Here is a 10,686-nt window from a genome sequence, read left to right as displayed (position 1 = left end):
TCCCTATCCATGCTCAGAAATACATCCCTCTTAGTGGATACAGGGCAAACTGAGGGCTACTTTCTTTGTGACCTTTTTTTTAAATAATCTGTAATGAAATGCACAGACAGTAATTCATCTGCTCCAAAGCAAAGCCTGAATCAATTGACACTGTTCCTGACTGTTTCATTAGGCCAGTGCCAATAGCAGATATTGATCCAACGGCCAATACAAGTTTGCAAGGACCCAGCCAGCCTGATCGAGTTGGAAACTGTCCCACTGAAGAGACACTGTCTTGCAGTGAGCATAGCACCCCACAGCTGGGCTAGGAAGCAAGGGGAAGCTCCCTTGAACTCAAGTCCTAGGGTACCAAATGGACATGTGCTGTCAGGGTTGGTGGCAATGTGTTTTAATGCCCTGTGTGGTGATACATGTCACCATCTATTTACATCAGTGTGGTTCTCTGAAAGTCATGGTGGTCAGTGGAGACCACCTTTGCTGGGATTCTCCTGGGATCCAGTGAAAGATCTTAGTCTATTGAGCTTGGATCTTTAACCTTCTGCAGGGTTCCTCTTTCCCAGGGGCAGGAAATCCACAATCTCTGTAAGTACCTCAGCTTCCCTTCTCACAGGAGCCCTGTGCTATATATAGAGGGAAACCACAAGATGGAAGAAAAGGAGGTCCAGCAAGAGAAATATGCTCTTCTCTCTGCTTTGGCGCCAGGCAAAGAAGTGGGAGAAATATTTCTCCTGCCCTTTGCTCTCTCTAATAATTGCAACTGTAAGGAAGAAAAGAGAAAGGAAAAGGGGGGAGGGGAAGGAGAGGAGAGTATGTATTACTCTCTGTCAAGAGCAACTCAGGCTAGACTTGTTTACATGGGAGAGTTGCTAGGGAGTGAAGGAAGGCATGAGTTTAAATCCCAAAGTCTTACAACTGCTGATAGCAGAGGGAGGTCACTGGAAATCTCTCTGTCACTGCAAACTATTTACAACCTATTCTTTTGGTTGTAAATAATTAGCAGTGATAGAGGGATTTCCAGTTAATTGGAGAAATGAGGGCAGTGTTATTATCCTCTTTTACACTGGGAGGGATGGAGACACAAGAGACAGTATGATTTGTATAGGACTTCCCACTTGGCCGAAGGTCAGGCCAGCAGGATAATCCATCCTCCTGAGTCCCAGTCTGGAGCTCTGTGTGTTTGGCCATGCTGCTCTGGGGATGTGACAAATGAGACTTGGATCTCTGCCTGCTTCTCTTCTCTTTCTTCTTCAATCCAGACATGTTTTAACTGAAAACAGGATGACTTCAGATCCATACAGAGCATGAAGTAGATGGGACAAACTCTCAAATGCTTACTTCTTAATATTCATGCTTGTTCACAAATGCAGATCAGGCTAATTGGCTGCCAGCGTGCACAGATGTCTCTCTGCAAGAGTACTCAGGTGCTGTGTGAACTGATTGCAAACATGAAATGGAACCAGATTAAAATTTGACCTACAGTAACCAATTTCTGAACCACAGAGCAAGCAGTAATGAGGTGATAGAATTTCTGGGCTCTGGGAAATCAGTCATTGGCTGCTGTTGGGTTCTTCTAAAGGGTCTCTTCCTCCTTACATGTCCTGATTTTTCTTTAGATGAGCAACCTGAGGGACAAAGATCTTTATTAAGCCATGATGAAAGGATTAACCCTTTCCTTGTACATGAAATGCCAAAAATTTCCCTTAAAAGGGCTTTTTCAACATCATGGAATTAATTCTTGTTTCCTTGAAGCGACATCACTTTGTTACTTGGATTAGAAATCTTCACATCCTTTACAAGTCAATTCTATAGTTTCTTAGCAGGAATCTATGTGAATACAGTTTCTCCAAAGCAAAATTAAAATATGCTTGCTAGCAAGATTTTGCTTTAGCATGCTACCATGTCTGTGAAGTCAGGATCAATGGAAATTTGCAGAAAGACTATTATTTACTGTTTCTTTCAGGCAGCCAGAAGACTAACCTACAGAAATCTTCTTTAGCTCCAAAATCCAGCATGAAAGACTGTTTAGTGAAACATCCCTATCCCGGAGATTAACTAATTGCTCAGCAGTCAGTCATTTTCACTGCACAGCCAAGGACAGTGATTCCTTTCTCGCACACAGATGGAGCAATGGTTTAACACAAAACAGTTCCTGGGACACGAGGATTAAGAAGAATCTACTGGAGAGCAATTAAAACAGTTGTTTGAGCAATTTGTTTTTGAGGCTGAATTTCACATCAAAGTAAAGCTATCTGAGGAGCATACAGAGAAGAACAATAACGCCATCATTTCAGGCCATCTACTCTGCATCCTCAGAGTGTGGATTAATAAAGTGAGCTAAGAGTATGTGAAGATTTACAGGGGTAAATTAGGTGAAGCAGCCTAAATGCAGTTTGCATTTGGAAAGAGGTGCCCTGGCTTCAATCTCTGTTGGTTTGCTCTTTTTGTGGCTCCAGTTCCCTTCCCTTTCTGCCAGGTTCCTTGTCACTGTCATATTCAGTAGAGGGTTTCTGACCTTCTTTCTTGGTTGCAGAGATTCCTGCCAGTGCAGGACACCATGGTGGGAGGTGCTCACATGTGTGATCCATACTGTTAATGGAAGATGGCTCACAGTCAGTGCTTTGTGTTGGCCCTTTGCTGGCTTGGCCTTCACACTCTAGCTCTCTGCTCCTACTTCTTTGCCTTGCCCTGACCTAGGAGGAGGCATTACTCCAAACTCTCCCTTGGGGTTAAGAGCTGGAATTGCATCTTGTGTGAAATGCTGCCATTGCCCTCTCTGTTTTCGAAGGGCATTAAACCTGCAATGAAACAGTTATTCAAGTCAGGGAAACAGTCCAGACACAGGGATTTCATCCACAGTGCATGGCAGCAGCTTCTTGCATCCGTCCCAAAGGAAGGTTTACATTAACACCATCTGTTCAGGTGTCTCTGGTTCTGTGTAAGGCTCTCCAGCTGCACTCTCAGATGTAGGACAAATACAGATGGACCATGGATCTTCCATCAGGCTGAACTGCATTTCCCAGCTCTGCTAATCCAGCTCCTAGGGCTCCAGTTTCTCTCTGCAAACAAAAAGGCTTGTGTGGAGTCACTTTCTATTAATTAATTTCTGTCCAGTCTTTCATAGTTTAACTTTTTAACTTCACATTTTAATTCATGTAAATAAAAAAAGAAAGATTTGTTAACATCATGGAAGTTTTATTGGAAAAAAAAAAAGTAGTATCTGCAAACTAAGATTTGAAAACATTTTAACATCAAGTATTAATAGTGAATCATGTTCTCTGGGACCTGCCTAGATTTTAAAAACATTTTGGTTTTGGAGTAAGCTTGTTTACCAAAGGTTACACATGAGAATTGGGGCTTGACTGGCCTAGTTTTTAGAATATCAAAAGAAAGGGTCCCAGATATGCCTTCTTTTGACAACTGAAGGCTCCTAGAGAGGACTAGTCCTCGAGGACTGAGGGATGAAGCATCCTAGACTCACCTGAGCACATCAAAGCAATGGCCTGGGAAGGGTTTGCTGATGACAGTCCTTAGTGCCAGCAGTGGGAGTAATATGAGCAGCATCTATCCTGCAATAACTGGAAGAAGGATAAGATTTGCAATGCAAAAGGGTGGTTGTACAGGAGCAGCCACAGACATCCCAGGTGGACTCCAATTTCCTAGGAGCTGCAGAAACCAGCTCCCTTCCTCTCCAGCTGCTGGAGAGTTTTCCTGAGGAGCATGGTGAAAATGGAGCTTTTCTTTCCCTGTTAGTGGTTCATCTGTGCAGGCAAAATATCTCTTTTTTTACAAGCTCTCACTTGAAGCCACCAGTCTGGCATGGTCTCCTGGGCAGTTGTCACTTGTCCTCCCTCTGCAGCTTTTAAAATAATAATGTTTGTCTGGAAAGACTGGCTGGTCTCTGAGGCTGTGGGGAATGCATCCCAGCTGGGAACTGGCAATACCCCAGGCTGCTGGGGGGAATAAAAATAGCATCAGATGAAGGGTCTATTACACACAGGGATATACAGAGAAAAATTTTACAGGAGGCTTTTTACATGATCTGCACCAAATCCTGACATTTGCACTGCCAGAGGTAGGGGTTTGGATCCTTCTTACCCACCATCCTGTGGAGGATATCTGCATACAAGAGACAGGCACAAAGCTCCCTGTATAGACACAGGAGACAAACAGGCATCTCAGTGTACAGCTTGTCTGACCTGTTTTAACATCTAGCTGCAGGTAAAATGACTCACACCTTCCAAGTGCCTTTTTCTCTCCCTCAGCTGTGCAGGGCTCCTGGAGGGTGAGTTCAGATGCAGACACAGGTTTTGTAGGTGAACCCTGTTCTGAGAGTCTGTGCTCTGGGAAGTGAGTGTGTTTTGTGGTTTGTTCTCAGGAGCAGGAAAATAGCACACTCGTCTAAGCACTGCATGCGTTGGGGCATCCTGTGTTTAAATCCTGGATTTGACACAAATCCACCTCCCACATTAACATGAGGAAAATGGAAATTACTTTTCTTCAATGCACTCCAAGATGTGTAAATGAATAGTATTTTTTCAAAACTCTTTGCAGAACTATATGTCATGCAGCCTGGATATGAACTAAGCTTTCCTTATTATTTTCAGTTTTATTTGTTAGGGTTTTTGTAGCAATATTTCCAAAGAAAATGATGTATGTGTGATTGCAGTATTTGATATTGGTTATACCATCCAAAAGTTTTAAATTGTTTGCCAGCTTCAGCTAAGCTTGTGGGAAGGAGTTTCCTTGAATCATTTCAGGCTAAGGAGGTGATGGAAAACAGCTCTATTTCCAAAAAAAGAGACCTATATAAAAGGGTGTGAAGACTAACACACCTTGTGAGGACACTGACCCAGAGGAGGTGAACCAGTCCAAATCCTTCTGGTGGAATCTGAAAGATGGTGAAGGAGCTGCTCTATGGGTCTCAGCCAACTGCAAACAAGCCAGGAGCTGCCAGCTCTGTAGTCCAGGGAAGGGTGAATTTCCCTAACATTGCTGCAGTTGGCTTGCAAAGTTCCAACTTTCTTTGTCCACTCGTCCCACTTGATTCATCTGCAGTGATTTACAGTACAGCTGTGGATCTGCGCTGTCAGATGGGTCACTGGCATGGTCCAGGTTAAAAAGAGCCCTATATTTCTTCAAATTTATTAATCTGGATCAGACTTAATGATCCTAGAGGTCTATTCCAACCTGAATGATTCTGTGATTCTACAGTTCTATTCCACTGATCTCATTTTCAGTGCTCTGGGGGAAGAGAACTATGGGTAGATGTCCTCAGGGTCACGGTATTAAATAAAGGTGCCTCCTAAGATGTTCCTGTATTAAATGGGAACAAAAAATAAAGGGATCTGGACAAATACATTGGGTTGTGAGTAACCAGATACAAGGGAGATGGGGCTTCCACAAGACCTTAGTGCAGACAAGACAGTTACCTCTGGAACAAACTTTGGAGAGGTGACCAGCACCAACATCAGCCTGGCCTGTGCTTTAATGAGTGTGACCTGTGGGTGACTGAGTGGATGTAGCTGTGGGGACTGCAGTGTTGTGTTTGCTTTCTGTTCCAGTTTTTGGCACTGCAGAAATGGCCAATGGGCTGAGTCACACCAGTTCTCCTAGGACAGGATCTCCCCTTGCTGCAGGATTCCAGCATTCCTTGCCCCTCAGCCTTATTTGTAGGACACCACAGTTTGGGCACCCAGAGTTTATTAGTCCCTGTGAAAATCATTGCACTGATGGTTTTGTGTGGCTTTCCCTCTCTCTCAGTGTACACCCACTGCATCCATCATCATGACAACTGTGTGACCTTTTGCTACGTCGCTATCTGTTTCTGTGGATTTCTGTGGTGAGGAACAGGCAGATATTGAACACCACTAACAACGGCATGGGATGTTCAGGGACAGGACAGGATGATCTCTGGTCAAATATTTGCCACTTTTTATGAACTTACAGTAATTCTTCCAGACTTTTACTAGTCCTTTAATCCATACACGTACCTTCCTTGGAGTCAATTATTAAAGGATCTTTGTGAATGGAGCAAGGTCATGGAGGAATGATTTTCACAGTACTGGTGTGAAAAGAGGCAGCAGACAAGGGATGCATTTCAAAGCATCTGGAAAGGCCACAGATTTACTGATTAATTCTGAGGTAGATGGGAGAACCTGTGGGTGTCTCAGCCTCGAGCTGGCTCGCTGACTTCTCATTGCTGCTGCTCTTGGCTCTGGGTTGGGTTATACAATCTGGCACCCCACAGGAGCTGCTCCAGCAGTAACAGCCACTGCAGTACCTTTGGTAAGGTCCCTCTTTGGAAGTGGGACTGGGCTGAGTTTGCAGTCATGGCAAGTTACCTCTGTACAGAGCAGAGGGAAAGGAGGTTGGGGTTAAGATCAAATGGACAATCTCAAGTTGCTGTTCTCTTCTCTGTGTCTGCCTCATAGATTACCGACATGCTTCAGTTCCCAGGGGTGGCCATCAGTTAACTTCTACTTAATCTTTGCCAGCTCAATAATTAACATCACCTCTGTTGCCCCTCCTTCCCAAAATAAATACCTTAAAAGCAAGAAAAGCAGGAACCTGGTCACATGAGACAGGATTTGTGTTGCATGGAGCAATCTTTCACAATCCCATCCATAAAGTAAATGAAATCCTACATTGAATCTTCATCACATTAATGAATTTAGCACTTGGTATGAGACAGGGGTATGACTCTTTACTCCTTGAGATGTGCTGTACACACAGTTAATTCAGTTTCTTCTGATTAACCGTTTGAAGTTTATGTCTATTCCTGGGATGTACATTTGGACAGGTCTGTGTGTAACCTCTCTGAAAAGGGTCAGGGACAAATGGAATAGCTCATCCAATTTAAGATTTCAAAATAAGCCTCTCCCAATTTACTGAGGAATGTCAGATTGTATGAGGTGTTTTTCTGTTCTTATTTATAAGGAAAAATAGCTGGTAATAATTACTAGACATTAATAGAATTAGGTCTTCATGTAAACATTTGTAAATGTAAACACATTTTAACTATTCTGACTTGGTTTAAACCACTGTGGAAGTGGATTAAATCCAACCACATGAAAAAAAATCCTAATATGGAAAAAAAGGGTAATGAAAAACAACTATTGCTCTATTAGTGCTAAAATGCACATCTCATTTGTTTCCTCAGTTCTTTGTCTGTAGAAGATCTTCCTTTCCTTGTACATATTCTATTGACACTGAGTACTCTTGCCCAAGACTGGATCCTTGTTGTGCCAGGTGTACATCTCCTTGGTTGAGGATGGACAACGTGAAGAGAGTAAAGTCTCCATGGGGCAAAATTATTTCCTCATGATGACAGAGTAGTTCAGTGGGTGAATGAGTACCAAGACACCAGTCTCCATCCAAAGTGCCATCATCTCACAGTAGTTGTGCATTTCAGAGTGAAAAAGAAAACAGCAAACAGCTATGAACTCATACAGGCTACGTGAGAAAGGCAAGGGGAGAGTTGGCCCAGGGCTGCACATCAGCCCACCCTTGTGCCAGGGCTCCACCAAAGTAATGTGCCAGTCCTGAATTCTTGGCTTCCACCTAAACCACAAATTTTGTAGTCTCTGGGCATTTTCTGCACTAATTAGGAGTGCAGGAAGCTTGTGTCTTCAAACGAGCTGTCCATAATCATTCCAGGGTGTAGCACATTCTGTCCCAAGAGCTTCCTACAAGCAGCTGAAGGAACATCTCCTGGGGAGGTGACAGTAGGACTTTAGGTGTGTGTCCTCTCCACTGCATGGACATAAAGTGGGCGTAAAACCTACAACTGTGAGTGATGAGTGGGTCTTTGATTTCACTCTGCCAGAGCAGATTTGCACTGTGGATCTGATGGTGTTTGTCACCTTGGCCACCCATCCCTGCAGCAGGGACACATTCAGCTTTCCCCAAAGCATTAGCCTTGTGCTGAGTCACAGCAGCACTCAGGCTCAGACCCCCATGCCACTGGGCTCAACTCATCCGAATGACATCTGGCCAAGTGGTTCTGGGGCAAAAAACCCCATTGTGATGCCATGTGTTATGAAAGCCAGTCATTTCCTGGCTTTCATAAGGAGCCACTTCAGGAGTATGAGGTACAGGCAGTGTCAAATTAGTGAAGTCTTGGCTTTTCTTCTGCAGAAAGCAGCAGCAGTTGTCATGGGTAATTATATTATGTGCAGGGATATAACCTCTGGCTGGAGAAGTTTGGAACAGAGACTAGAAAAGGGAGAAAAGAAAGAACAAGATTGGATTGGGGAAAAAACAGAGGTGAGGGTAGTTTTCAGTAAAGTGCAGGCTTTTGGAGAGGGATCAAAATCTGGTGTCATGGTCTTTGTTGTTGTCATTCTGGTCTTTATAAACTGCTGGCAGGACAGAAGTTGTTAAAGTTACCTTGGACCTCTCCCAGTGGCACATCCAGCACTCCACTGGACAGAGGAGTGTTGCAAGTCCCTGCCAGGCTGCAGGCAGCTGCCTGCCTTCCAGCATCCCCAGCTGCTTCCAGCCCCCAACTGCCAGGCACAGACCGGCTGCAGGAGAGGAGGCTGCTCAAGCTGTGAAACAGGCTTGTGGCCAGAAAATTGGGAAATCATAGAAACATAGAATGATTTGGGTCAGAAGGAACCCTAAAGACAATGTAGTTCCACCCCCCTGCCACGGGCAGGGACATCTTCCACTAGCCCATGTTGCTCCAAGTCCCATCCAGTCTGGCTTTGAACACTTCCAGGGATGGAACAACACAGCTTCTCTGGGCAACCTGTGTCAGTGCCTCACCACCCTCACAGGGAAGAATTTCTGCCTAATATCCAATCTAAACCAACTCTCTTTAATTTTGGAGCCATTCCCCCTTGTTCTATCACTACATGCCCTTGTAAAACATGATGTTTTCCCCAGTGCAGATGTTTTCAGAAAACCAGCCCCTCTGGCCTGGCACGGGGCAGAGCAGCACAGCCAAACAGGGACACCAGCAGAGGAATCAGCCATCTCCTCTGAGACACAGCTTGGGGAGACATCCTTGCAGCTGGTTGCTTTCATCATTGCATCTTCTGTCACCAGGCACAAACAAAGCATCACACACAACCCACCTTCCAAATCTGCATTTAGAGACCATGACTTCAATTAAATGTAATCACTCAATTTTGATTCAAGGGCAACTTCTCTTGCATTTATTTGCTGTCCCCAGTGGCTTGTCTGAGAGAGAGAGAGTAGCTCCATGAGGGCAGATGCTAATGAAGGGGGAGCCTATAAATGAGGGTATGTGTCACTGCATCTAGGTCAGAGGAGTCAGATGAAAGTAACTTCCATGTTTCTCCCTTGTTTTTATTTATATTTTTTAACTGGGCTTCTAATAAACATGTTAGCTAAATTATTATAAGCAGCTGCATCTATCAGCAGCATGCAAGGATATATTTACTGCATTTGAAAGCTCTCTAAGGAAGCTTTGAAGTCCAGCTCATCCCAGATTCATGCAGAAAGGAGCTGTAGTCATCGTGGCACTTCTCTGCTAACTTCTGAGGATGTGAGACTTGAAAGTAAATAGATACTGAAATATGGATACTCAAATGGATATTTCAAAACAAACAGCTGACTGTCACAGGGTTTAGTTTGTGTATTACAGGGGCTTTCTGTTCCTTTTCTTACTGCACTATCCCTGCACTGTCCATATTTGCATTTAATCATGTATCACTTTTCACTTTAGTGTTGTCAACCAGAGCACCAGAACCAGAGTTTCCCTATCCTGCCTAGGTCCCACATTCAAGCAAACTGGATGAACCTAAGAAAAATAAAATTCATATGAGCAACATGCAGAAAATCAACAGAAAGGTTTTTACTTTTACTGAATCTTTCCCCAGTCTGAGGCTCAAATTCCTTTTTCTGTGGAAGCTTGAGACGTGCTACAGGGTGAAATCACTGCAGCATTAAACAGCATCTCACCATAAAATGGTGGATGTTGCTGGGATTTATAACCACACTCACCTGTTACTCTGCTTCTACATGGTGCTTCCAGTACTTCCACCTGTATTAGACATACAAACCCTCCAGGAAATGCATTTGAAATGCATGAAGCCACACGTGGCCCATGGGGAATCTAATTGCACCCTCCAGCCACTCCTGCAAAACTAGCAATAAGCAAAGCTAAAAGGTATTGAGCATATTTAGATTCCAGGCTCTAGAAGGGTATGTAAACTGAATTAATCTCACAGCTGTGTAGTCTCCACTGAATTACTGTTTCCTTTTGATCTGTACTAAAGATAGTGACAGAGCAGGTATGAGTGTGGGTAATGGGTAGGTAGGTATCACAGTATTTGGGTTCTTGCTTGCTTGCTTTCTTCTCTTTATTCAGTTTCTTTCGTTCTGTTGGTGTTAGGATATTTTTAGTTCTTCAAGCTCTATCTTCTGCATCAAAAAAAAAGGTGAAATCCACTTTTAATCTATACTTTTAAGAAAGCATGTGTATATATGTACCCTGTCTATGCAGTGGCATATATTTGAGGTTACTGTGTCTTAATCAGCTCCACTTGAATTGTGTACAAAAAATCAAGAGAGGAAAGAAGGTTCAAATTAAGCAATAAGATAGAAGGAGCTTTTCTCAATACTGTTTCTCCATCTGCCATTAATATTTTCCATATGTGATGTCTGTTGGGTACTGACTCTGCTGTGGAATTATCCCCCATAGATCATCTTCCGGAA

The 10,686-nt window shown here is 43.6% G+C and overlaps 1 protein-coding gene across 1 annotated transcript in view; it reads left to right on the top strand.

Moving 5' to 3' along the window:
- Nucleotides 1–10,686, top strand: part of KCNH5 (potassium voltage-gated channel, subfamily H (eag-related), member 5) — a 140,632-nt gene that overhangs the window by 129,027 nt on the left and 919 nt on the right. The window lies entirely within an intron of this gene.

Source organism: Acanthisitta chloris, unplaced genomic scaffold, assembly GCF_000695815.1.
Source record: "Acanthisitta chloris isolate BGI_N310 unplaced genomic scaffold, ASM69581v1 scaffold6283, whole genome shotgun sequence".
Classification (NCBI taxonomy): Eukaryota; Metazoa; Chordata; class Aves; order Passeriformes; family Acanthisittidae; genus Acanthisitta; species Acanthisitta chloris.
The sequence above is the reverse complement of the archived record's forward strand: the minus strand, read 5'-3'. Positions and strand labels throughout refer to the sequence as shown.